The following is a 27967-nucleotide window of genomic DNA, read 5'->3' on the forward strand; positions in this document are numbered from 1 at the left end:
TAAAGGGGAATTCCATCAATTTCCAAAATTTCTGCCTAATTCAAACCCTGGTTTGATGTGAAATAGTGCATTGTAGTGAAACTTTCTAACACTTTCTTTACAGTGGTGATAAGAACCAGGGGTCACAATGTCCACAACACAAACATAGCCATTTTATTTACCTTCCAAAATGGCTGACCCTACATGTGCATGAGCTTTTATATGTAATGCTCATAATGCTAAAACAGTGGTAAATATTAAAAAGTCTTTGGGGACTATTTTGTCTTGTACCTCTCTACCATGGAATAGATTTTAAAAATATGTTTTTGGGCCATAAGCTGATCTCAGAACTATTGTAAAACAGTGTCTCAGGCAACATATTCAAAACCTTTTTTTTCCCCCATGTAGATTTTTTTTTTGTGAGGGAGCTTTTAGAGGCATTAAACTCTTCAGTTGGCTGGTTCCCATCACCACCACTGTGAACAAATGTGACTAAGTTTCCTTAGAATGGAGGATTTCACATCAAACCACTCTAAATGACTGTTTACCATTTAATTATGCAGAACATTTGGAAAAAAGGGAATCCCACCAGTTAACAACTCAGTGCAGTTTGAGGCAAGTGAGTGATGATTTAGGCACTGTGTAATGATTTGCACAATGCTAATTAGTAATAATAAACTGTTAGCGACAATAGCTTTATAGCTTCAGTGCAAAACTAAAGAAGCAAAGTTCAGACACCAAATGTGCCTGATTGACTACTTTTGGGGTAAACAGAAAATTCATTTAGAGTTGTGTTTTTTTTGTTTTTTTTTTTGCAGAACTACGGCTATGACTATATCACCCGGGAGGCACTGTAAACTGTAAAAAGACTGCTGTTGGAAGGTTTGTTTTTGAAGTTTTGTACAGTCTCGCTCATTGTCAACCTTGATTCAGTGCCCTTTGGAGTGGGTGAAAAGTCCTGAACACACTCATATTCCTCCAGGCCCTGGGTTTTTCAGTGTTGCTCCACCAGAGAGAGGAATCCACAATAATAAAAGTATCATGTAGGTTCCCTCTCTCTCTCTCTCTCACAAGTGTCTCCCAGTTGCTCTGTAGAAGAAACAGTGCAACGTGGGTTTAATACGGAGGAGGAAATACACAGTGTGTCTGAACAGACTTTGATGTTTTACTGATGTGTCCCTTAGTGGTATTATATGATAGGCCCTGATAAAAAGACATTACAGATTCCCTTGTGATCCACTCCTACACACACACACACACACACACACACACACACACACACACACACACACGAAAGTGCAAACACTGGTGGAGAAGATAAGAGCTCTTGCTTTGTACTCAAGGTTTATTGACACAGCTGTTGCCATGGCAATTCTCATTTCCACAGACACATTGAAATCATAGCAGCACTTGCCTGTATGCTGTCTAAGAGCTTTCTGAAAAACCTGTTAAAATAGCACTGCAAATCTGTCTGCAGCAAAGCAGACAACAGGAGAGCTATACATGACAGACCTCTGCAGGCCAATAAAACTGAAAGGGGAAGAGAAAAATGGGAGGGCAGTGGTCAGTTAAACACCTCTATGGAAGCAGCTGAAATGGCCTAACACATTGATATGCATAATTTAGTGTTTTCACAGCAGGTTTGTTGTGGAGAACTGTGTTTTCGTTTTCACAGATTCTTTCTTTCAAATCTGGAGTGGCTAAATGGTACGTGTTAAGTTTCCATAAAATATGACTTTCAAGTATCTCATAAAATTTAAAATGACCTGTGATGCAACTTCTAATCCATATTCATAAAAATGCACCAGTGTTCATGGCTTTAATACCGGCACAAAGCTGAGGGGGGCCCAGTGGGACGTGTCCTGCCCATTTCTTGAGATTACGTGAGATCATTTTGGAGGACTGAGGGACGGTTGTCAGAAATTACATTTTTTTTCTCCTAGTAGCTCCCACACCATTGATATCACGTTGCCTCATGCAGTTTTGACCAAAAAAAGTCTCTGGCATGCCATGAAAAAAATGCCACACACACACACACACACACACACATATGTATTTTAGGGGTGGGAAACTCTAGGCACCTCACGATTCTATTCGATTACGATTCAGAGGGCTGCGATCTCGATGCATCTTTTTTTATTTGTCATTTGCACAACGTCAGGACATTTATGCATTGAAATGCTTGTGGTGAGGCACAGCTAATCACTCTACAGAAAGTAAATGAGTAAAAATAAAAATACAAGAAAAACTAAATGACATATATTAAATATACACAAAATATACACAAAATATACACTGAATATAGAGACAATATATATTTTAATGTGACTAAGAGACTCAGTGTTGTTATTTAAAGTGACTTGGTACTTTTAAACCAAACTATTTGTAATGATCAGTAATGAATTTACTTCCAATATCTCTTATTAATAAATCTAATGGAAGTGATGTGGCAAGTGAACTAGAAGACTCTCATTCACTGCTTGTTTAGAGCACATGAGACGCTGCTGCCACTCATCTGCGACAAAATGCGCAGTTACGGTGACAAAAGATCCAGTGGTGATGGATGACCACGCAGCACGTTACAGCTGTCCTACCCGTTTTCTTTAGTGATTTTATAACTTCGGTTTTGGTCTCGTTGTGGAGAGTGGGACAGGGGAATCGCTGTGTCAGTAAAATATCTTCGAGACGGAACGTGTGCAACATAGAGAGAAAGCCCTGTTTCTCAACGACTGAGAATTGCCGTGCAGACTGCAGGTCAGCAGCGATGCGTCATTCGTGTTTATAAGCAGCGCAGTTGGTTTCCTGGTAGCGTTACGTTTAATCTGCAACGAGAGACTGTCAAAACACTAAACAGTTACGAAGATTAAGTCACTTCTCTTTCGAATTCTCCCGTTCCACCTTAAATGGTGTCGCATTTACATTCGGTGCCTCAGTCAGAATTTAAGGTGGAACGGGAAAATTCGAACAAGAAGCTGGAGAATGAGAAGCGACTTCAGCCTCGTAAAACAGTCGAACACTGAGAGACATTTTACAATAAGCTGCTCTAGTTTTGAATAGAAGTTTCCTGAGGGAAAGGGGAGGAAAGCGGCTAAAGCTTAAAGCAGAGCAAAGTAAGTGCGCTCTCGTTTATACTGTTTAGCCTATACTAGGACATTATCACATACTGAGACGTACTGGACATATAATGTTGTGGCTCCCAAGCTGGTTTGATTTTTGTTGAAAGGACAAAATGGCTCTTCTTAACATTTGTGTTGTGACTCCTGATCTAACCTGGCTTTAATGTAGAGGGTGCATTAAACTCACTCATCCACATGTGTTTATGTGCCGCCACAGACTGTCCGGGCGCTGCACTTCCAAGTTCCACCTCCACATTGCGATGCATCTAAGAATTGATTTTTTCCCGCACCCCTAATATATATATATATATATATATATATAGCTGTTGTCGTTTTTCAGTTTTTAAGATCATTTGAAAATTTGCATTGTGTTCCATTGACTTACATTAAAAGTGAAGTATGTTTTTTCCCTCTCTTGTAAAGTTACCATTTTGGAGATGAGGTTTTCTTCCGATACATACATACACACACACACACACACACACACACAACCCCATTTCCAAAAAAGTCGAGACACTGTGCAGAATGTAATTAAAAGTAGAATGCAATGATATGCAAATCATGTAAACCATGTTATTGAAGGTAAATACTACAACGACAACAAATCAAAATTTTTAAATTATTTTTTTTGATTTTATTGTTTTTTGAAAAATACATTCCCATTTTGAATTTGATGCCAACAACACGTTCTGAAAAAGCTGGGTTGGGGGGCATGTTTTATCACCTCCTTATTTAACAACTCTCTTTAAGCATTTGGGAACTGAGGAGATCAACTGCTATAGTTTTTAAAGTAATATGTTTTCCCGTTCTCGCTTGATATAGGATTTCAGCTGCTCAACAGTTCGGGGTCTCCTTTGTTGCATTTTTCATTTCATATTGCAGCAAATGTTTTCATTGGGTGACCGGTCTGGGCTGCAGACAGGTCAGTTTAGCACCGGGACTCTTTTACTATGGAGCAATGCTGTTGTAATACAGGCAGAATGTGGTTTGACATTGTCTTGCTGAAATAAGCCAGGCCTTCCCTGAAATAAGACATCGTCTGGATGGCAGCATATGTTACCAAAACCTGCATATATCGTTCAGCATTAATGTTGCCTTCGCAGTTGTGCACATCACCCATGCCATGTGCACTAATGCACCTTTATACCATCATAAATACTGGCTTTTGAACTGTGCACTGATATCAAACTGAGTGGTCTTTCAGTGCCCCGGAGGACAATCACGTCCATGATTTCCAAAAAGGAATTTAATTTTCGGACCACAGGACACTTTTCCACTTCCCCTCAGTCAGGCCCAGAGAAGTTGGCAGCATTTCTGGATCCTGTTTGTGTGCGCTTTCTTTTTGCATTTAAGAGATTTAATTAGCATTTGTGGATGCAGCAATGAACTGTTTTCACAGACAGTGGTTTTCAGAAGTGTTTCTGAGCCCATGCAGCAATTTCCACTAAAGAATCATGTCTGTTTTTAATGCAGTGCTGCCTGAGGTCCCAAAGATCACGGCCAGCAAATACTGTTTTTTGGCCTTGTCCCTCGCATAAAGAGATTTCTCAAGATTCTATGAATCTTTTAATGATATTATGTACCGCAGATGATGAAAAGCAAAAGTTATTTGCTATTTTGAGTTGAGAAATGTTATTCTTGAATTGTTGCACCATTTGCTTGTGCACTCTTTCACAGAGTGGTGAACCCCTCCTCATCTTTACTTCTGAAAGACTCAGCCTCTCTGGGATGCTTTTTTATACCCAATCCCAACTTCTTTGGAACAAGTTGTTGGCATCAAATTCAAATTTTTTTCAAAAAACAATAAAATGGATGATCTCCATCGGTGTTTTTCACAACACTGGATGATCTGAAATCGCATTGAAAGAGCCGTGAGTACAGTGACACCTGACATGCTCAATCGAGTGTGGGATGACTATCACGTTAATGTTGTCTGTACAGCTGGAGGAGGTTCATATTGAGCACTTGTAAAATTATATAATAAACTTTATGCTCACTTAAACCGTTTACAATTTACTGCATTGTTCTGTAATTATTTACAAGTGAAATAAATCATTTTGAAACTGGATGAATCTTTCTGAATGACCCTGTGTGTATGTGTGTGTGTGTGTGTGTGTGTGTGTGTGTGTGTATATATATATATATATATATATATATATATATACACACACACACACACACACACACCTGAAGTTTTTAATGGTACAATATTCACGTTGTCCACGTTGTGTTGCACTCCAACACAACTTCTATCTATCTTATGTATTACAAATTTATTTTGAGACAACAGGTTTTCTTGTTTTAAAAGGACATTAAGTTCAATGTCCTTGTTCTTACCAACGAGGTTCATTGAGTGACCTTGAGGATTTGATTGAGAAAGTGGAGATGCTGTCAAGATACGTCACATCTAGTTTGTGTGTTTGTGTAAGAAAGGCTTGTCAGGCCAGTGATGGAGGGAATTCCAGTCATTCATTAGAGCAGACTGTCAGGGTGATGGAGTGTTGAGGAGATGCTGGCTGGAGAACGAGGAGAACACCAGGGACTCTACTGTCAGCATGATGGATCCCCTGCTGCCTGCTCCCTCCTTTCCCTCATTCTCCTCCTTCTCCCTCTACACAATCTGCCCTCCGTTCCCTCCTCCCTGCTCCCCTCATGACAACAAAGTGCTTTGCAAAGAGATGATGACTATGAGGTCTCAAGATGCTGTAGAGTTTAACCATTAGAAGTTGCGGTTGTTGTTGAGTGTAAATCTGCTTCAAATGTAATTCATTACATAACAATAAGTCATTAATTATGTACTTACATTATTAGGCTACAATTAATTAGTATAGTAACAAACATAATAATTTGCTTAATTTTGCTACACTTCTAAGGCCTAAAGAGTTGAAAGGGGCCTCTTAATGAGGGAATCAAAGTGAACAGTATATGGGTCAATGACAAAGTCCACCTGACTTGATAAAAGGATTCTAACCAAAAATGACTTTATCCAAAATTTGTGAATGAGTCCCTGTTTTGTCATCATGCCAAACTATTTTATTCAGAACTTTATTTTATTACTTTTTTGATAGCTTACTTAATTAACATATATGGTGGGACGATTGCAGCACTTGACATATTTTTTAGACTTTTGAAGGCCACCCACTACAATGAATTTTACAGGGATGCAAAAAAAGGCTAAATACACATACAATGAAATGTCAAAATCTTGAGCAGAAGCAGATCAACAGTGAACAATGTTTCATGTGTCATCCAAGAATTTGTTTTTTTGCTTATCACTACTATTGACAGTCACTGTCAACTAGCAGTTGAAGAGTCCAGTAGAAATGTTTTCTCTGATCAGTGGTGTGTATTACTGCAAGGATCTCAACGTAGTTTTTGAAGAATGTTGCTTCTTTCTTCTGCTTCATTTGTTATTTAATTATTTGTTGCTTTTTATTCCAATTAAATGGAATCTTTTAACCCAAGAACACAATAAAGGCCATAATTCTAAAGTTCTCCAAGAGCAATGCACCAGCGGTTTATTATTGATGGCTAAATACTTAAAAAATGTACTTTAGAGCAAATTCATAGAAGTACCACTTTGAGTTCACCAAAGGACCTTTCAATGGATAATTCTTTAGAGACATTATTGTAAAAGGAATGTGTGCATGTAGCCATTTAGGGGAGCTTTTTTTTTTTAACCGAGCGTACAGTGCACTGCTGTCCTCAGTTCACAGTAAGAAATATGAAATTTTACTGTACATTTAAGATTAAAGGGAACTGAACTGAATAACTGGGTCAAATGAATATCCCACAGCAGACTTATTCACAGTCCTCTTGGCCGAGGGCACAGTTCCCGTGGCAAGTGAGGCTGATATGATGTATACTGATCATATGGGTCCTTATGCGTCAGCTCTCTCTTTTAACCTGGATAGCAGTGGGCAGATGGAGATCAGTTGTATCTCTGGAGAATAAGTTCTGAGCAACTCAAAGAAAGTTCATTTTTTGCTTGTTGCTATTTCAGTGGCAAACTCAAACAGCCTCACCTTCAACTGACCCATAAAAAAAAAGCTTTATCACAGCAAAACTTCTTTCTGAGAATTTTCTTCTCTCCATCTCTCTGGCTCTCGTATTTCTTTTGTACATTTCGGAGCCTAAGGACAGCAACAATGACTTCGTTTCCACTGTCTACTTCACCAGATGGTGAATGCAGGCTCTCCATTTGCATTGGACCATAATGGCTGACACAGTTTCATAATGAAAAAGAAGCCCAATTTGTAGGGCTATTAAGAACACAGAGCCTAATTTTAGTGAGAAAACAGCAGAAAGAAAATGAGAACACCTGGTCCACGCTCCTCAGTCTTACTCAAACATGCACAGAGCAGAGTTCACTCCAGGCAAGAACTGAATCTGTTAAATGCCTACTGAGAGAAGCACATTAACCAGACAGAAAGAAGGAAAGTGAGGTGGACCTCCAGCAAGCTACTCAGAGCACTTTGAAAAGGTCCACACACTTTGAACACAATATTTTTAGCCTGGGCTTCAGTACTGCACTGCACAACACTGCCCAAGAGATTCAGAGATGAGCTCTTTCCACTATACGCAATACACAACACTGCATTGTTTTTAGATTTTTAATATTTCTAAGTAGTCAGAGTGAACATGTACTTCATTGAACATTATTAGAATTAATCAAAATCAATTCTAACATTCCAACATCAATGCAGTTGAATGGCCACCTTTAAACTGATGCATCACAAGCAATGTAGAGATGCATTTTGATACCTCTAGTTTGCGTGATTTGGTTTTCTTTTGGTAATATTTTTTTCTTAAAAACACCCTGCCTCTCCACTATGAATGGATTTTAAAACACCATGAATGAATTTTATCGCAAACTAGTGTAAAATAATATCTCAAGCTCCAGGGTGGAAGCGTCTTTGGACCACCCTTGTCCCCCAGCTCCCACCCCCTGACAATAACACAAAAACAAACATGTTTTTATATGTGTGCTTTTGTACATCACTGGAAAAATATGCTCAAATAAATGTATTGTTGGTAACATTATCATTTAATATGTAATAGCCTATTATTTCCTACTTGTTTATATTTTGGCACATATTTGCTGTTGGGGTCTAAATATTGTGTAAGGGTCTGGGATGAGGAGCCTTTATTTCATTTATTTAGTCATCACACATTCAATGGCTATTCATCCACATCATTTTTGCATCTACAATGGACTGTCTTTGAGCTACCTCGGGCCTTGAGGTCTGAGGCATCCTGAGGCCCCTGGGCATTGGTCTGGTCAATGATCTATCCCTGATGTCCTGTAATAACTTTCTATGAGGGAACTTTTGGAGGCAATAAGCTGCTTATCTTCCTGGGTGTTGAAGCCTATCCCAGGCGTGACATAAAAACATGTATTTTTAAAATAACGCTGCTTGTGGTTTTACCAACAAGGTAATTGGCTCTTTTTATTGAGTTTCAGACATTCCCCTTAAACAGATGCCATGTTAAGCATTACAGCATTACATATGCTATTCCTTATTCAACTATTTTCTTGGACGGCTGGTTCCTAGTACCACTGCTGTGAAAATGTTTGTATTTCACATCAAACCACTCTGAATGACTTTGTTTACATCTTAACAATTTAATTATGCAGATTATTTTTTTTTAAATCAATAGAATTCCTTCTTTACCCATTTCCGCTGCTATATATAGGGGTTAAACTGGATCAACAAGAGCAAAGTTTTTGTGTAACTTGGTCTGTCTCGGATTTGCCTGGGTAATGACTCCTTTTGTGAAACTCGTGTATAGAATAATGTATCCACAAACACCTCTAGTCAGAAAGCTTCTGTCCTGCCAGGTAGGAGCTTATTGGGAAAAGATCTTTAATCAGTTGCTGGGTGGTCCACAAGCCCCCAGGAGAAATGATTGATCAAAAGGCCTCAAGAATGGTGTTCACAATGGTTATTCTTTCTCTTTGTCTGACACAGCCTTCCTTTTTCTTCCCCACCCCCAATTTTCTTTCTTTTACAACAGATCCCTCTCCACCAACACACACACATACAAATAAGAAGGCCTCTCACAGAACATAGAGCACCCAGTCATGTTGAACTGATGGCTCTCCAGCTGTGAGACACGGCGATGACTCTGTGTGTGTGTGTGGGAGGCAGATAAGTCTAGGTAGCCCTCATCACCCCCATGATGGATGACAGCAAGTGATTTTTCACCAAGAGACTTCTCACACGGTAGGGAAGTGGCATTTCCCTTGTGTCTCTTTGATTTAGCGCATGCTTCAGCGTACAGTCTTCCATACATCTATGTGTGTGTGAGTGTGCTAAGTAAGCACAGCAATCTCCTTGCTGCCTATTAGGAGATCGGTCTAGGTTAGAAGGCCTTCACTTAAGCTCAAATCCACTTCATTCACCTCAATTAGCTTGTAGATGCTACACTGTGTGGCTTTCAATGACACTGTTCAACCACCATGGGGAGAATAAATGGGCCTTTATGTCTTGGAAAGCCTGTTTAAGATGATGCTCTTCTGTTGGACCTCTGTACTCTGTAATGCATTATTCAGCTGTAAAACGTAGACGTCTCAGGCACTCCACTTTGACCTCAGGCTGTCCTGTTTTTAAAGCCACTCTCATCCCGTTTGCTCTTTGAGCTTTGCGCTTACCCTGAAGCTGAGAGCTCAAGCTCAAGTGAGCTTATTTTAGAGCGAACTGTCCTCTCAGATGATGTGTGCATTTGTGGATGTAGCTGTGGGTTTGAAATGTGGCATACGTTCCCATCAGTAGCAGACACTGCATTCACACAAAGGGTGGGCTATGTAGTGAAAATGTAATATTGAGGTACCTGAAGACGTTATGTTAAACTATATCTGTTACAAAACCTTTCATGACATTTACTCTTTTTTCTGAGGGTAGCTAACAAGGTGGAACAGACAAGCAGAACAATAGTGATATATTTTAAAAACATGCTGAAAATGACAATATTAGTACAATTATTTGACTCATTTTTATTTTTTTTTTTAGGTATTTAGTTTAATTTTCTCTTTAGAAATCTCTAACACTTGCAGTTAATTAAGATTTCATGATGGGGGAGAGCCAGAGAATCCTCAGTCAGCAAGGCCATGTTTTTCTGCAATAATGCACTGCCTGGTTGTCATTTCATTTGTCCCAATACCTAATGATTTTTTTAAAAATAAAAAAGCAACTATGTGAAGAAAATAATGGAAATGGGGCGCAAATTATTTTTTTAAAATTTCATTCACTTTATTTTTATCCTCATTTCCCTTTTAAATGCTTATATCACACACACACACACACACACACACACACAAACAAACCCAAAATGTAAATGACAACAAAAACTGAGAAATTTTATTGTTTTTTGAACTTGTTGCCAACAACATGTTCCAAAAATTTGGGAGAGGGGCATGTTTACCACTGTGTTGCATTACCTCTTCTTTTAACAGCACTCTGTGAGTGTTTGGGAACTGAGGAGACTAACTGCTATACTTCTGAAAGTTAAATGTTTTCCCATTCTCACTTGATAAAGGATTTCAGCTGCTCAACAGTTCAGGGTCTCTTTTGTTGCATTTCTCGTTTCAAAAGTGCTATATGTTTTCAATGGGTGACAGGTCTGATCTGCAGGCAAGCCAGTTAAGCACCCTAACTTTTTTACTACAGAGTTTGACATTGTCTTGCTGAAATAAGTAAGGCCTTTCCTGAAAAAGACATCATCTGAATGGCAACATATGTTGCCAAAACCTGTATATATCATTCAGCATTAATGGTGCCTTCACAGAGGTGCCAGTCACCCATGCCATGTGCACTAATGCACCCCTATACCATCACGAATGCTGACTTTTGAACTGTATGCTGATAACCAGCCTGATGGACACAGTGTCCATGATTTCCAAAAAAAAATAAATTTTTGATTTGTCGGCCCACAGGAAGTTTCCACTTTGCCTCAGTCCGTCTCAAATGAGCTTGGGCCCAAAGAAGGTAGCGGCATTTCTAGGTCCTGTTTATATATGATTTAACGTCTTTGCATAGTAGAGTTTTAACTTGCATTTGTGGATGCTGAGATGAATGTGTTCACAGATAGTGGTTTTCAGAAGTGTTGCTGAGCTCATGCTGTGATATCCACTGCAGAATCATATCTGTTTATCTGTTTTTAATGCAGTGCCACCTGAGGGCCCAAAGATCCTGGCTAGCCAATACTGGTTTTCAGCCTTGTCCCTTGCATACAGAAATTACTCCAGATTGTCTAAATCTTTTAATGATATGTACTGTAAATGAGGAAATCCCCAAGTTCTTTGCTATTTTACATTGAGAAACATTGAATCTTGAATTGCTGCACTATTTGCCCACACAGTCTTTCAGACTTTCACAGAGTGATGAACCCCTCCCCATCTTTACTTTAGTCATGTTACTGACCTGTTGCCAATTAACCACCAGGTGTTTTTTTAGCATTAGCACCCTTTCCCAGCTTTTTTGAAACGTGCTGCTGCCATCAAATTCAAAATCTGCATACATTTTTTAAAAAATAACAAAATTTCTCAGTTTCAACATTTGATATGTTGTCCTTGTCCGATTTTCAAATAAATACAGGGCTTAAATGTTTTGCACATCATTGCATTTTGTTTTTATTTACATTTTGCATGGGGTTGTATATATTCATAAGACCTGCTCTAGTCTTCATGATGGACAAAAGATGTGTTCCCCTTTTTATGTCCAACTGTATTTTTTTTATTATTTCATTCTCAATAAAATGTTTTTTTTTTCCCTTTATGTTTGCTTTAATAAATGAGGAAGTTAACGTAACAGTATGTTTGCGTGAAAGAGCATGTGTGCACTTTGCAGGAGTTTCACAGAGGCCAAAGAAACAGTGAGCCTTGGCAGTAAATGGCCTGAAGTAGGCCAAGACAGCAGGCCGAATGTTAGCCCTCAGCTGGCATCTGGGAACACATACACATTCCATGCAGTAAATTACACCAGACTTCAGCTTTCACTCAGGTCCACATTCCCTCTGGGCGTGTGATTGTGTGTGCGAGACAGAGAGAGTGACTGAGAAAAAATGGCCTTGAGGAGATACACATTACTAATCCAACATTGCCTTCTCCACTCCATCATGTCAGTCACACAGATACCATCCCCAAGTTTAAAGCCATTACTCTGAGTTACACATTTAGAACTAGACTCAGAATTGTGCATAGATGTTCTTCCTGCAGCTTCGGTGTTGCTGTCAGAGCTGATCAACTCATCACTGGGTGGATCTAGAATAAAGGAGGCCGAGGATGTGAACTGTGTAAATGTATATGTATTTGTCTGACTGACAATTTCCTTGACAAACACTACGTAATTACAATAATGGCGAGAGCCTTCCAGGGAGCAAATGTTATCACAGCTCATTTAACTTTTCACTTTGGCACTGCTCCAAATCATCTGCTCATTCACTCTCTTTCTCTCTACTACTTCTTTCACTCTCAGTAGCTGAGCTATTCACTTTTACTTTTTCTCTTACTATCATTCACAAGCATGTGAAGGATGACCGAATTTCCTGGAGAGAGAGACTCATGAATCTCTGCTTCACTGTCCAAGCTAGTAATGCAGCAGTTCTCATCGACTGATGCTCCTTCCTTTTTTCATGATTGCATTCAGGCCCTTAATTGCAGACAGCACACAATTAGCTACACATGACGGGGTAGATTTCTCCTTCATGTGGAAAAATGAAGGGTTATTTGGAGTGACGCCATGGAAGGACCACTTTTGATTTCCTTTAATAAACTCCTCCATGGATGAATCCCTAAAAGTGCAATTTGTAAGATTTTTAGTTTAAAACACTCAAAAATTAACTAAATTATCAACATAATTTAAAGAAATAATAGTTTTGACTTTATGTTTATGACGTCTATGTATTCTGTTACAAAGATATATACTTAAGTTAGCATGCTAATCAGCTAGCCCAGGTCTGTCTTGTCTCATTATACCACTTTGCAACTCAAGGTGGTCACTGTAACGTCAAGTAAACGCAATGATGGCTGAAGCTCTTGGCAAGTGACCGTTATCACCATCACTGCTTGCTCCTGACAAGAAACCACGTTCAGCAGCAAAGAAGTGACATAAATAAAAGCAAAACAAGAGTTAACATTGTCATTCACAAATGAAGTTTGGTGCTGAACTCACAACATTTCTTCTAGACTGGTAAGTAAACAGCTGTTAATGATGACATTGGCTATTTAGCAAGGACTAAAGAGGGAGGAACAGAGATTGTGCATGTCTTTGTTTCGTACAACAAGGGTGGACACCACAACTTTCTGGTGATATGCTGCTCACTATTTGTTTGGAATGTGAATTCAACAGGTTGTGTTAATCTTATATATTGCCCAAAAGAACCACTGTTGTACATGCAAGGTTAAAGAACCTCCACATGATGTGAAGGGTTCATATCTTTTAAAGAAGCCAAGAACCTGTTAGAAACCTTTATTTTTAAGAGTGTAGGTTCAAGTTTTCAGTAGTGGACGTAGTAGTGTGCGATATACTACTATCTGACATACCAGCTGACATTCTTAAGGCACTGCATTTGTCATTACTGTTACACTGGTATACCACAAATAAAAACAGATAATGTGATGGTCCTAATTCCCTCACCTCCCATGTAGTGAGCTGCAGTCTGAGGTACGTTATTCCAGTTTGTTGTAGAAAGAATTGAGTTACTGGGGGCAAAGAGAGTGGAAGGAAAAGCATTTTTTTTTTGGGTTAGCTGTTAGCCATTATCCTAGCATGAAGACTTTCCGTGCATACCGTTTGGGCACCCATCGCTCAGCCAACTGCTTCAGGCAATGGCGTGATCTTGGGCTTCAAGATAAGAGGCTCCACAGCTTCTCGGCTAATACCTAAAGCATGAATGGCTTGTAATATTTACAGAATTCCAGCAGTGTCTGACAGGCATAGATGTAAGCTCGAGTGTACGTATGAAACAAATGGAGAAAGTGCTTTACACGCATTCATCTTTATCTCGCTACGGTTAGAAAGCGTTATTGACATCTGTCTATATGTTATTTTCTATCATTTCATCCAATTAAAATATTTTAGGATTAACTTAAATATGGTTCTCCTTAAATGTAAGGGGACATCCCAGGAAATTACACCACTTTTAATCTATAGGTTTACTTAAGTATCTGAAATGGATTTATTGGAAGAACAAAACAAATACACTATACCATATTTATACACTGAAACCATTTGTACTTTTAATTATACCATGATAGAAATTCTTGGCCATACTGTATGCACTTCTAAGTGCAAGTTTGTTTAAGGCCATAAATATGTTCTCAACCTCACACTGTGGAAATCCTGAAGATGTTTGTTCGCCTTGCCTAATCCTTCACACAATGGGAGCCAGTGAGCATGTCCCACACAAATGCAGTCAGTCCAAAAATAAAAAAAGGAGAGAGGGAGGAGACGGCTGCATTTTTCAGCTCTGTGGCACTCTGAGCCGTCTCTCAGCCAGAAGAGGACAGACTTTCTGGCCATGCTTGGCTAATTTCATATCTCATCCAGCATGAGCACACGGGCAGCTGGGAGGACATGCTAGATGAGCACTTCTACTATTATAAAAGGAGGTTTTTAAAGACATCTATTGCTCAACTATTGCTCAAATAAGACACATCTGACAGGGCACTCATGTGTGCATCCTGACAGGTTCTGATACACCAAATGGTGTGCTGTCACACCTATGAAGCATTTTGACAGTTTTGGCAGTGTTTCCTTCAATCTACAGTCAAGCACCTGTTCCTTAAAATGGTCTTTCGATACGCCACTGCTTGGGAACCTCATCTGTAAATTAGATGTTCAGGTCTTAATGATATTTTAAGGTATATGACTTGCTTATACTGCTTACATATACACATGCGAAACAGAAGCAGTAATGCAGAGCTAGGTACAATTAGTATCAGTTAATGTTTCACATATCACTCATCACAGTCTTCGTGGACAAGTGAGCCTTTCACTTCCATCAACCTAAAATTACAGTTTCCAATCTCAGGATGTTCTACTTTTCTCTGTTCCAAAAATAAACATGGAATTAAGGAAGTGGGTTTTTTTTAAAGTTCTCTGCACCCTCTGCCCAGAAAGGCTTTCAAAGAGCTTTGAGACTAAGACTTTACTTTCAATAAATTCAAAAACAGATTGAGATCGCAGAAATTTAGCACCTGTGACCCAGTATTAATGCATCTTTACATTGTGAAGCAAATACATTTATATACTTGGATTTCATTCATAAGTAATGATAAAACACAGACACACACACACACACACACCATTTATGATTATTTTTGAATGAAGTATATCATTACATCTTAAAGTGCTGCTTTAATGCATTGCTAGCTGGTAACAATCCACCAAAAATAAATTAAAAAACAGCGCTTTTTAGGGTACAGACGCTGTCACTGTCACTTCATTGTATTTATTTAGGGAACAATTGTACCGTATTTCACTGCAGTTACAGTTTTTGTCAGTGATGTCAGATAATGCATTATTAACACGTCAGTGTGATAAATTATTAACGGCTCTGATTTAACACTGTTGACACATTGACCCTTCAAACCATCCCTAGTTTCACCCTGAAGCCCAGCTGCTTGAGCGCTGCTGCTAGGACTTTGCGACTGTAGTTCTCTCTGCAAAATGTTCTCTTGTTCAACTACAGGCTTTAAATGGTAAGTTCCACTAATGACTCTCTTGCTAAAAGCAATGTCATTTCCAACTACTATCACGCTGTGAATCTGAGACTGAAATTTCATTTACATGCAAACACAGTGCTGGTGGCAAAGATCAGTAATTTAGTAGACTATACTGGACAGAGCTCACAGGAGACAAGCTTAACAATGCCAAGCTTGTAACAATAGAAGAATCTTTTTTTGGTGCTATATAGAACCATTTTCAACATATATATATATATATATATATATATATATATATATATATATATATATATATATATATAGCATATTTTTTAAATATGTTGCATATGGTATAGAACCATATACAACACATTCTCCCTCAGTCTGATGAACCATTTTGCCACGCAAAGAACTATTAACTAAACTTAAGAACTAAATCATACTCTTTATGACAGTGTACTTATTTTACATACATACATAATTTACATTGTACTTTTATCTAATCTGTTGAGCCTGCTGAAAACAATTCATCTTGGCATTTTTAACCAGTGAAAACATTAGAATACACAACTGCAGTAAAACATTGCTTAGAACAAGTTAAAAGAACTTCTCACTGCACTCCAACCATAGCATTACATCAATTTGTTCAATTCCAGCACCACCACAATTGATGTAATTTTATGAAGGACTGACTGGCTGAATTAGGTATTGGAGTGTAACTGTAAAACCTGTCCTTCCTTGAGAGGAGCTTATTTATTTGTATATAGTCTAATGTTAGTGGGATTTTTAACAAATGAATGCTTACTGCCCAGATATATGGCCTTACACAGCATTTTCTCACATGCCTTAGACGTTTACACAGTACTGTGCAAATCCTAAGAAAAAAAATGGGTCATTTCTCAGGTAACACCTCTTCTGCCATAAATAACAGATTATTATTGTTGAACCTGAGGTCTTCATGGGGAGGGTAAAGTTCATTTGTGTTAACATACAGTAGACAGGGGGTGTAGTGTGACTTCGATGTACTGTTTAATCATTGACCATATTTTCCATTACCCTGCAGACACACAAACACATACAGACACACAAACTAAGCACTGCAAAGGCAGGACATAATGTCAAAAAGAATCTAGTTACTAAATAAACTGAAGGGAAAAGACAGCAAAATCCCAGCCACCGGCTTCATTTTTAGCATACACCAAGATCCACTGTTTTAGATATCAGCATATCAAAGCCTTACACTACAAAACACTATTACATATAAATAGCGTTCGAATACAAAGAGCTACACAGAAGATTACTCTCACATGCAAATGCACATATTTTGCCATATGGGGACTCACAGGCAGTGTATGCCTGTACCAAAACTCACATGCATGGTTCTTGCCTAAACATGAACATTTAGAGCACGCTCCCTGGTGAAAGTCTGGTACATCCAATTCAGAACAATGCCCTTCGAGTCTTTTCTTCATAACAGTCACTAATAAATGTCATTGAACTTTTTTTTATTTGGTTGAAGATGATCTAACCCCAGACGGTCACTCTTAGTGAAAGTGGCTTTCAGTACTCCATGAAGCGCTCCCTACTGATATTTTTAGATCAGGTCATTTGACTGTATCCGGCATTAATTTGCATTGTGCTCTTTTTCTTATCTGTATCTGCTCACAGATCAGCTCAACACTGAATGCCCTCCTAATGCTGTCAGCTGTGGTTTGCCAACCGTAAGGAAACAACACTACGTTCTGTACAAACAAGCTCAGAACATCATCTCCACATAGCATGAATGTAAACAAGAAGGGGAAAATGTTAGAGAAGTGCTAAATAAATGCAGTTACACTGAAATACATCCAAGATTTGCTCACGGCTTCCATGATAGGCTTACCTTGTAAGTTATTTTACAAGATTCTGTTCTTCAGTTAATGTGTTATTAACCTAGTCTTTACCCTTCCTGCATCCTTCTCATGCTTCTCTCCTCATGCAGGCCTCTTAATCTTCTGTGTTCAGTTGAAACATGTTTTCTCACGTCACATTTTTGTTAAAAAGGAGGTTATAAGAGTGTTGACAGTGAAAATGTGCCATGTCATTGTTCTGTCGAGGGGCAGTTTCTGTAGTATAACTATCGGCCATAGGGCATCCATAACTTGAGATTTGGACCATTTCACTGGGCATCTTGTGCAAACGATTCTTGGTGACCAAGCCCCTATTCGGCAAAGAGCTAAAATATGTATTTCCTTGTTACAGAGACAGCAACTTGGATATGCATTGGCCATAGAAATAAAGGCAATTTTAATACTTAATCATAGCATGTACAACAGCCTCGGTGTGAGGTGAACTTTGAATATTAGTATATTCAACCTCATTACCAAAGAACATCTTACAGTTAGTCAATGATATACCTGGAATAATTAACTTGAGCACACCAATAAGCCTCTGTTGTGCATTAAATTTTTGGAGACATTGACACTTTTCTCATTCTTGTTTCTACAGTGAGCTGAAGAAAGTGATTAGTCTCACCATGAACTTCTTAGAATGCAACTACTGCACCATTTAAGATGAAATGGGAGAATTCGAATGAGAAACTGACTTCAGCCTCGTGACTTTTTAGTGTTTGACAGTTTCTTGTTGCAGATTAAAAATATCAGGAAACCAGCTTATAACCAGTGCTTATAAAGGCAAATATGTTTATTCATCTCCAAATTATGGATGTTTGTCTTAAATCTTTTTCTTTACAGTTTCTTTAGATTCTAGCTAAGTGAACTTGTTGCCACATTGTTATGGTGACCAGCAGATTGCACACCAACCATAAGGGTCAGAAGCTGGTGAATTAGCAGTTAAAGGCTACATTAACTCCAGCGTTCAAGACCATTTAATGGTATCAGCTTAGCCTAATCATATCAAAGTTCAAAAATGAATAAGTGAACTGAAGTATACTGCACCGTTACTTGTTTAAATGCAGCGATTTTTGTATCGTATCGTAAACCATTTACAGGGATTGACATTAACGCTGGTCCATGACAAACCAAAGTTCATGCTGGACAAGTGGATGATGAATTTACTTGTCTGAATAGAAAGTAAAAACAACAAATAGCCTGGCTAACTATTTCACAAAACACAAATGAATGTCTGAAAATGAACACTTTAAGAATTATAATTTCAGCATATAACTTAAATGTGTCAGTTTTCCTGCAGAGTAGCCCACCAAACTGCATGCGAAGTGGTTACAAGCAGCATTTATATTTTTATCAGACCTGAGGCTTTACTTCAGCATCAGTAGCAAAGCTAATAAGTCAGAATGATACTGGACCAACCAATATATGATCAAGTGCCGAAACGAGTCACCATTTACGAATATAAATGGTAAAGAGAATTTACTCTGACTTGGAGGGATGAATTTCATTGGGTTACCTATAACGATGAAAACCTGCTGCGGGCACCACTATGGCAGAGGAGTAGGTAGCTACCATCAATTAACCATCGAACCACATGGCTTACTCCCTCAACATGTGTGTGCTTGTCTTGTATTTTTTACAGAGATAAGAAGCAGGACTCGGTAGCTAATTTGTGCATTTAATTTAATTGAAAGGTAACCCTCCAGCTAGTCACTTAGCGCTTGCTGATTACCTCCAAAAATTCTGTGAATGAGAGAGGAGAGAAATGTGTATGTGTGACAGAGAGATGCTAAGTCCAGAAACACTGAAAGTTACTGCTTTTCTTTACCGTTCCTCCTCCTCCTCCTCTCCTCTGTTCCCCGGAAACCAATTTGATGACACCACCTTACCGTGTATCCAAATAGAGGAGGAGGCGAGAGAAGCCGCTTAAAATACCGGCCGAACCGGCTTCAAACTGAGGATACACCAAAGTATGCTACCCAGTAAGTCTTTTAGAGATATGCATACATGCCCAGAGAGGATGCACAAACATGGCACAATCCAAATATACATTGAAAATAAAATGATATCATATCAAACATGGAGTAGAAAAGCGCACAAATGTGATTTGGCCGACTCTGTGTTGCAGAATCAACTGAAAATAGGAGTATTGCTTTGAAGCAAAAGTTGCGATAGGCTCGGTTCATCAGCAGTCAACATCAAATTTAATGATGTTGAGAGGAGTCAGCTGTCCCATTTCCCCAATTACTGCTTGTTCTCTCCATTCCTCTTGCTCCTTTCCTCTGCTCAATTCCTCTGCCAGCTTCTTCTCGGGTAGTAAAGTAGCAGTAGGAAGAGAGGAGGAGTGCAGGAGCAGCAGCAAAAGTGTTTGGACACAGCCAGACACACACACACACACACACACACACACACACACAGAGAAAGGAGATATTAAATACTGAGTGATGATACTGTGGTTTTGGCTTTCAAAAAAGCTGAATGTCAAGCATAAGCTACGGGTGATTCAAAAAGACTCTTCCTATTTCAAAGTGCCATATTTTTACAACCGTGAGGCGCCTAGGAACCAATCACATAATAATTCAAAGAGGGGGTCATAGAGTTTCTGACTGACACTGGAAGATGACTCCCTTCAGTCTGCGAGGAGATGGTGACCCCTGAGCAGAAAGCGTTTTTTGTTTTCCACTTCAATAAAAGTGAATCCGTCATAACTGTGCAATGTGATTTTCGTTGGCAGTGAACGTCCAACAGCTCAGAGCATTCGTTGTTGGTTCCACAACATTGGATGATCTCTGAAATCACACTGAAAGAGCCGTGAGTTCAGTGACACCCGACATGCTCAATCGAGTATGGGATGAATTTGACTATGGTGTTGATGTTGTCTGTACAGCTGGAGGAGGTTCATATTGAGCACTTGTAAAATGACATAATAAACTTTATGCACAATTAAACCATTTACAGTTTACTGCATTGTTCTGTAATTATTTACAAGTGAAATACATCATTTTGAAATCGGATGAATCTTTTTGAATCACCCTGTATACCTAGAGGTGTTTCAAAGACATTCATGAGTATTCTATGGGTGTGTGCTGTTTAATATGAAAGCAATAAGCACTGAAAATTCTAAACCCTTTTAAATATATTTTCCTGCTATATGAATGTGGATAAATGCAAAGTCAATTAATTAATATTTTGTCTTGGAAGTAAACTGAGAGAGACCCTCATTTACAATGTACTGAGCAAGTTCAACAGGGGTCAAAAAGTTAAAAACATGAAATTTAGTCAAATCAAATGAACAGCTAACTAAATGCACAAAGTACAAACCTCATTTTCAAAAGAAAATAAAAAAGGGACATTTGGGATAATGCAATAAAAACAAGATTCTTTGCTTTGTTCACTCATGAGCCTTTATTTAACTGACAAAAGTAGAAAGAAATGCTAATGTTTTGGCTGACCAACCTTATTGCATTTTGTAAATATAAACAAATTCTGAATTTGATGCCTACAAAAAAAAGTTGGGATGGGGCAAAATAGGAATGAAAAGTTTATAGAATATCCAAGTTACACTGACTTGAAACAGTCCACAAAAAGCAGGCAAATTGGTAACATGTGAGAGTACCATGACTGGGTATAAAAGAACCATCCACCAAAGGCTCAGTCTTTGCAAGCAAAGAATGGATGTGGCTCACCACTTTGTGCCAAAGTTCATGAGAGAATTATCAAACAGTTCTAAAAGAACATTTCTCAATGCAAGATTGCAAACAATCTTGGTCTTTCAACATCTACCGTACATACTATTGTAAAAAGATTCAGGGAATCTGGAAGAATTTCAGTTCGTGAAGAGCAACCACTGTTGAATGTGCGTGACCTTCAAGCTCTCAGATGGCACTGCGTGGGAAACTGCCATGCTCCTGTGTTAAACATAGCCACATGAGCTTGGGAGTGCTTTGGAAAACTGCTGTCACTTAACACAGTCCTCTGCTGCATCAAGAAATGTAACTTGAAATTCTACTACACAAGAAGAAAGCCATACATCAATTCTATGCAGAAACGCCACCGAGTTCTCTGGGCCCAAGCTCATCTCAGATGGTCCAAAAGACCAAATGTGTGTGAAATGTGTGCTGTGGTCAGATGAGTCCACATTTCAGCTAATTTTTGGGAAAAACTGTCAGAGATTTCTCCATGCCAAAGATGAAAGGGACCATCCAGACTTTTAACAGCAAAAGGCGCATAAGTCAACATCTGTCATGGCATAGATGACTTACATACGTGCGACAGTACCAATGACATAGAGATGTATATTGGGATTTCAGAAAGATATATGCTTTCATCAAGGAAACATCTTTTCCCAGAAAAACTATCCTTATTTCAGCAGGACAATGCCAGGCCTCATTCGGCATGTGCTACAACAGCGTGGCTTCATAGACACAGAGTGTGTGTGCGCTTGACTGGCCTGCCTGCAATCCAGATCTGTCTCCCATTAAAATTTATGAAACATCATAAAGAGGAAAATCAGACAATGACCACAGACTGTTGAGTAGCTGAAGTCTTGTATTAAGCAAGAATGGGCAAAAATTCCACTTGCAAAACAACAACAATCAGGATCTGCATTTCCCAAATGATTAAAACATGTAATTAAAAGAAAAGATGATGTAATATAGTGGTAAACATGCCTCTCTCCCAACTGAGTGTGTTGCAGGCATTAAATTCTAAATTTGGTTATATTTACAAAATACAGTTAAGCTGGTTCATGAAAAGATTAGCAATCTTTACTTTGTCAGTTACATAAAAGTTCAAGAGAATTAACAAACCACAGATTCTTGTTTTACTGCATTTTATTTCCCAACGTTTTTCAGAAATGGGGCTTGTAAACTTAACAAGAAAAATAAAATGAATAAAGGCTCAAATAAGAAATGGAGATAGCAATAAAATGTCATGAAAATAAATCAGTGGATAGAAAGAACCAGCTATGAGACAAATTTATTCAACAAAATGATAAATTTCATGGAACAGTAAAAGAACTAAGATCAAATAAAACAGTCACAGGTTGAGTGGAGGTGATTAGAGATTTCAAATTTGAAATGGTCAAGTGACACGAGCGAGCAAGCTTTAGAGTTTCTTGTAATGTATTCTAGTTTACTGGTGCACCAAAACTAAAAGCAGATTTTCCCAGGTAAGCAAAAACAAGAAAAATAAACCACTGTGTTTCCCGCTGCATGAAAACCAACATTTTTTTTTATATAGGCTGCAGTGATGAGTGTTCAAACCACCATCAGACAGCCTGTTTGTATCTCGTAATACCTTTTTACTGTCTATTTGAGAAGTTACAAGTTAAACAAAACCCATACGGATATGGCATTGAGAGATAATAGCAATGGCTAGTCACGTCAGCTACCCACTTCAGTGTTTCATTCTGGAAAACAATATTTATAGTTATAGAAGCCATCTTGCTGTGCCTGGTCTCTTTTCAGAAGCGGCTCCCCTCATCTGAAAGTAATCGGTCTGTGCAGTACAGCAGAGACCTATAAATAATGAAAAAGCTAAAAGCACAGCTATGACACTGCTAGTGCAGGCCATTTTGTTTAGTTTATAATCACACTAGCCCTGACCCTTCACAAGAACATGATCATAGCTGTGGTGTTAAAGTCAGCCATGAGTCATTCTGTCAAGCTGAAATTAGTTGACATACTGTCAGCTAGCCCTTTCCAATCAGCCATTTCCAGATTTCTAACCTTTTGTGTTATAGCCTGATGAAGAGCTGATATAAGCCCAGCTCTACACAGACTTGACTTCTTTTATCTACGATCAAGCATTTCACAGAATTTTCTAAAACATGGTTAGAGAATTTAGGACAATTTCAGTCTTAAAAGTCATAGACCAGTCACTGCTGCAAGAAGCAACATTCAGGATCACATGAACATTAAAAATCTCTCAGTGGTTTGTTAATATTTACATTTTTGTACACAAGACATTCAACCATCACTACTTTACCCTATAATGAGGTAAAAAGTATTTAGAAATTAAACAACTAATAATCCTCAAGCATCAATGGCAAAACATTAGATATAAACAAGCACAGCTTTAGAAAATCCTGACTGGGGCCTTAATCTGTACTGCAACTGAACTTCAGAGCTGCTGTCGTGCCATTTTTGTACAGAAACGAGCTTAGCTAAGGCATGATGACTCACAAGCATCTCCTGCGATTTCTATCATGATGTATACAAAACAATCCTAAACGCCCTGGGGTTCCATCTCTTTCCACATCATCCAACCACATCTGTCCTCCCTGACAGCAGCAGTGAACAGGAGCAAATGAATTTATGCTTCAAACTTATTTGAGCTCATTTGGGAGAAAAGGTTGGAGAATTAATCCTTAATTCTCATTTCCATTTTCTTCAAACAGTCTTAAAAACAAAAGGTGTGAAAATTATTGTTATTACTATTATAGTTGTAATAATAATTTTGTTGCAGATACATACATGCATAAATATGTAAATTCATTATAATATGGCGCTAATACTTTCATTTTACATACAATTTGTAAAAACCTGAAAATAAATATACTTTTTTGATAATGAATGGAGCTGAAGCCGATTTCCTAAAAATCAAGAAAGCTATATAACACTGAGAATGGACTTTAAATAAAATTAATATCTATAAAGGCTGATGTCCACTTTTGACATGTGTGGCTTAAATGTGCCAAAACTCATTTTTACATTAATATTTTCCAACTTCTCTTTATCCCTTAGTATTAAACAGGTAGTTTTTGATACTGTGCCTTTAAAACTTGTATGTGTATATGTAAATAAAATCTGTCCTGAGTGGCTGCCCTGTTTTGTGTCTCAATCAAAAAGCAGCCCAGGCTGAAACACTCCATATTACTTCATTAGATGGACTGCACTAAACTGCTGTACGCTGAATAGGTTGAAATATGTAACGGTGCTAGTTTCCATGACATCACAGACACAGTCAACTAAAATTGGGCTGTTTTTTGCAGCTCTGTTTATATTTTTGGACTCTATGGACTGGAGAGTGAACAGTTATACACTATTGAACAGTGGTGTATGTCCAAGTCACGTGTACATGTAATAATTTCCTTTAATTCCTTAACAAAAGCATTTCCAAGCAACACCAGTTGATGCACTCTCTAAGCCATAACTTGATATTGTAGGCGTGAATGTAAAAGCCTAGATATGTCCTGTTGCTGCATGCCAAATGAAAGTGCTGTAGTGCTTCCTTAGCCTGCTGAATAGGGAAGCCTTGAGAAAAGTAGGGCAGTAGAGCTAACACACATCTAACATTAGCGGAGTTGAAGCCTGCAGTAGCCCCGTCTCTTACAGCTGCCCACTCAAGTGAAGCACACATTTATACGCACTCACATTCTCACACAGCGGCCCATTTTGTTCGCCTCACTGTTGTGGCCCTGAAATATCCATACCTTGAGCATTAACAAAACTGTGACAACTCAACCAGGAGACAGATTTTGGTCCATATGGACTCCCCCCCGCTCAGTGCCCATCCCTCCATGCCTTCTCCTCGTCCCCCTATGCTCCTGCAAGCAGGGGTCTTTAAAGAGAAGCTCGACTGCCCCAGGTGCAATCTAGCTGCTTAGAGCTGTTCTCTCTGCTGTGGTTACTGGAGTGTGGCATGAAGAAGGAGAGAGAGTGGAGAACATCTGTCCCTACGCCAGCATGATTCCTTACATTGGGAACGTGCGTGGGTAGATATGTGTGTGCAGCTCCACATGCACTTAGAGAACTGATATGAAATGAGCATGCAAAGGGACTAATGTAACTGCATATGAGATTAGACACTGTTCACCTCAAGCTACAGCGCTGCTCTGGATTTTAATTGGTACAAAGTTTCAAAATATGGAAAGATTAAAACCATGGTTCAGGCCAAAAAACAAAGGTTAAAAAGTTTTCTATGTTAAATAACAGTTTATCACTCAATGACGGAAACCACATTAGCAAACTCTGAGGTTACCTAACAATTTAACATTGTTTGATTTAGGTATGTAGCTTTCATGCAAACTGATAGCTAGTCCATTACAATCGGGAGGTGTCCATTACAATGAGGATTTCCACAGATGTTTCAAAATGTCGACAGAATTATATCGTTAACATGTGAACAAAGTCATTTATGGTTTACAGTGGTTTGATGTCAAATGTGCTATTGTAGAGAAACTTCTCAAGTTGGAATTGTTCAGAGTGGTGGTGATAGGAACCAAACAACTAAAGCCTTTAATGATGCTAAAAGCTCTGTCACAGAAAGCTATTATATGAAATAGTTCAAATATGCTGTCTGATGCCTGAGATACCGTTTCACAAGTTTTGAAAAGCTTTCAGCCTAAAACATATTGTGGCATCCATCCTAATTCCTCCATTAAAAGGACCTTTGTTGCAGTTGTGGTTCTTCTTAATGTTGTTGTTTTCTAGTTTAAGACGTGTCTATGTGTTGAGGGGGTTTTATGGTGTTGGGCTGTGGGTTAGTTAGTGTGGGTTTAGTGTTTACCACGAAGTGAAGTGGTATGGCTATTGGTGACCTTCCCCAGCTATTATTGCTGCTATTCGGTAGCACTGGGCTGGGCATTTCTTGCTGCCTGTTGAAGGGCCTGTTCAATAAAAGAGTATTTGCTTCTGCGTCTTCTTCTACGCCGACACCACAGTATTTTTAAAAATTCATTTATGGCGAAAATGTACCTACAGAGCACTGTATGGCAAAATATTCCCTAGAGAAAACTTGTTTTCATGCTTACTACTATTTTGTCATTATCAACGTTAATGTTAGTTAACATTTATCCCTGGTTCCTGTCACCACCTTTGTAAATAAATTAGAGCCAGTACGTTTCTCTACAATGACCCATTTCACATCAAAATACTTTAAATGACTTTTGTTCATAACAACTGAATTATGTCTAAATCGGTGGAAGTCCTCTTGAACTAAAGCCTCACATCTCGAGTAAAAAACTAAAAAAAGCAAACGTCAGGCACCAAGTGTATTGGTTGATCGACTACATTTTAGGTAAGGTTCATCTCACAGCTATTCTTGTGGTGTACAGTGTCTTCACTCTCTGGACAGGAGCATGAGGATGTCTTTTAGTCCACTCACTCCCAGAATGTGGCAAAACTGCAGCCAGTGGACCTAACTGAATTCTTGTGGCCTGTCACAGAATCTGACGTTAAATTGTAATGTTAACCAATTTGGGCCAGACCTGTGCTTTCAGAGAGGGATCTAATAATGATCCCTGTGTTCAGGAGTTTGTCCTTCAGCAGCAGGATGTTTGTTGGGAAGGTTCGTTCCAGCCGAAACCAGCGCCGTTATTCATTATCATAGGCGCGGGTTATATTTAACCTGTCTTCCTGCAAGCCAAACAGGACCGTGTGCTAAGTGTTATAGCCGTGATGAGAATTTTCTCCTGCTTTCTCAAAGCTGCCACAATTGAATTCACCTGACCACCGCTTAACTTAACGTAATGCAAATGCTGTTACAGCTTATTTCATTGTAAGAGCTGAGTGGACTGATTATAATGAGGAATGGACTACCTGATAAAATATCATACAGTCTAAACCACTGATATCTGATTATACATTTCGTCCAATTCACCCACACTGGAAAGCAAACTGCTGACGCTTAAATCCTAAACTTAACCGTTGAGGAGGGTGAGGTAAACGGAGTTTAAAAGCTTTAAAAAGGTTTAAAAAGTCCGCCATTGCGCCATGGCAACCAAGACCCGCATAGCAAAGTTCACAACATTAACAACAGGCTTTCTTACATTAGCAATAGGCTAATTATCCCGCACAAACCAGTATTATCCTACTAGTATTAAGACAAATGAGAGAAATACGAAGTTAAATCACCAACTGAGGCACTTCATGGAGAAAACCTCAGGACACAGACTGTGGTCTTACCTGTAGTCTGTGTGGTTTATTCCAGTTTGGTCTCGGAAGCTGAAACGGCGGGAGAAAGTTTGAGCTCTGACGAATTCCTGAAGCGTTCAGAAATATCTCTCTCTTTTCTCAGCGTTTTGAGCGTTAAACACCCTACTTTACCTCAGTAAACCCTCAAGGAAGTCTGAATTACTCGGGGGAGTGTCCAGTTTCAAAAGCCCCGGCCACTGCACTCGCCTCTCCAAACTCACCTTGTCCAATCAGCTGCATTGCACCTTCACCTTCTGGAATGAGCAGTTTCGTTTCGTGGGCAGAAAATGGCTAAAGAGGGCAAGGTGTATTTTGGCAATTACGTGACGATATGGTAGCGCAATGATAAGCATTAATCAAAAAAATATATATGAATGTATGAACTGTTTAATTTAAGTA

At 38.8% G+C, this 27967-nt stretch overlaps 1 protein-coding gene across 2 annotated transcripts in view; it reads right to left on the reverse strand.

Moving 5' to 3' along the window:
* The window catches only part of LOC118821838 (paralemmin-1-like), a 44576-nt gene extending 16816 nt beyond the window's left edge, over positions 1 to 27760 (reverse strand). For both annotated transcript variants that reach the window (XM_036590577.1, XM_036590576.1), the window contains exon 1: positions 27560 to 27760. The gene's annotated coding sequence lies outside the window, so the exon portion shown is untranslated. The remainder of the gene's footprint in view (positions 1 to 27559) is intronic.
* Between the last annotated feature and the right edge of the window lie 207 nt (positions 27761 to 27967).

Source organism: Colossoma macropomum, unplaced genomic scaffold (assembly GCF_904425465.1).
Source record: "Colossoma macropomum unplaced genomic scaffold, Colossoma_macropomum, whole genome shotgun sequence".
NCBI classification, from domain to species: Eukaryota; Metazoa; Chordata; class Actinopteri; order Characiformes; family Serrasalmidae; genus Colossoma; species Colossoma macropomum.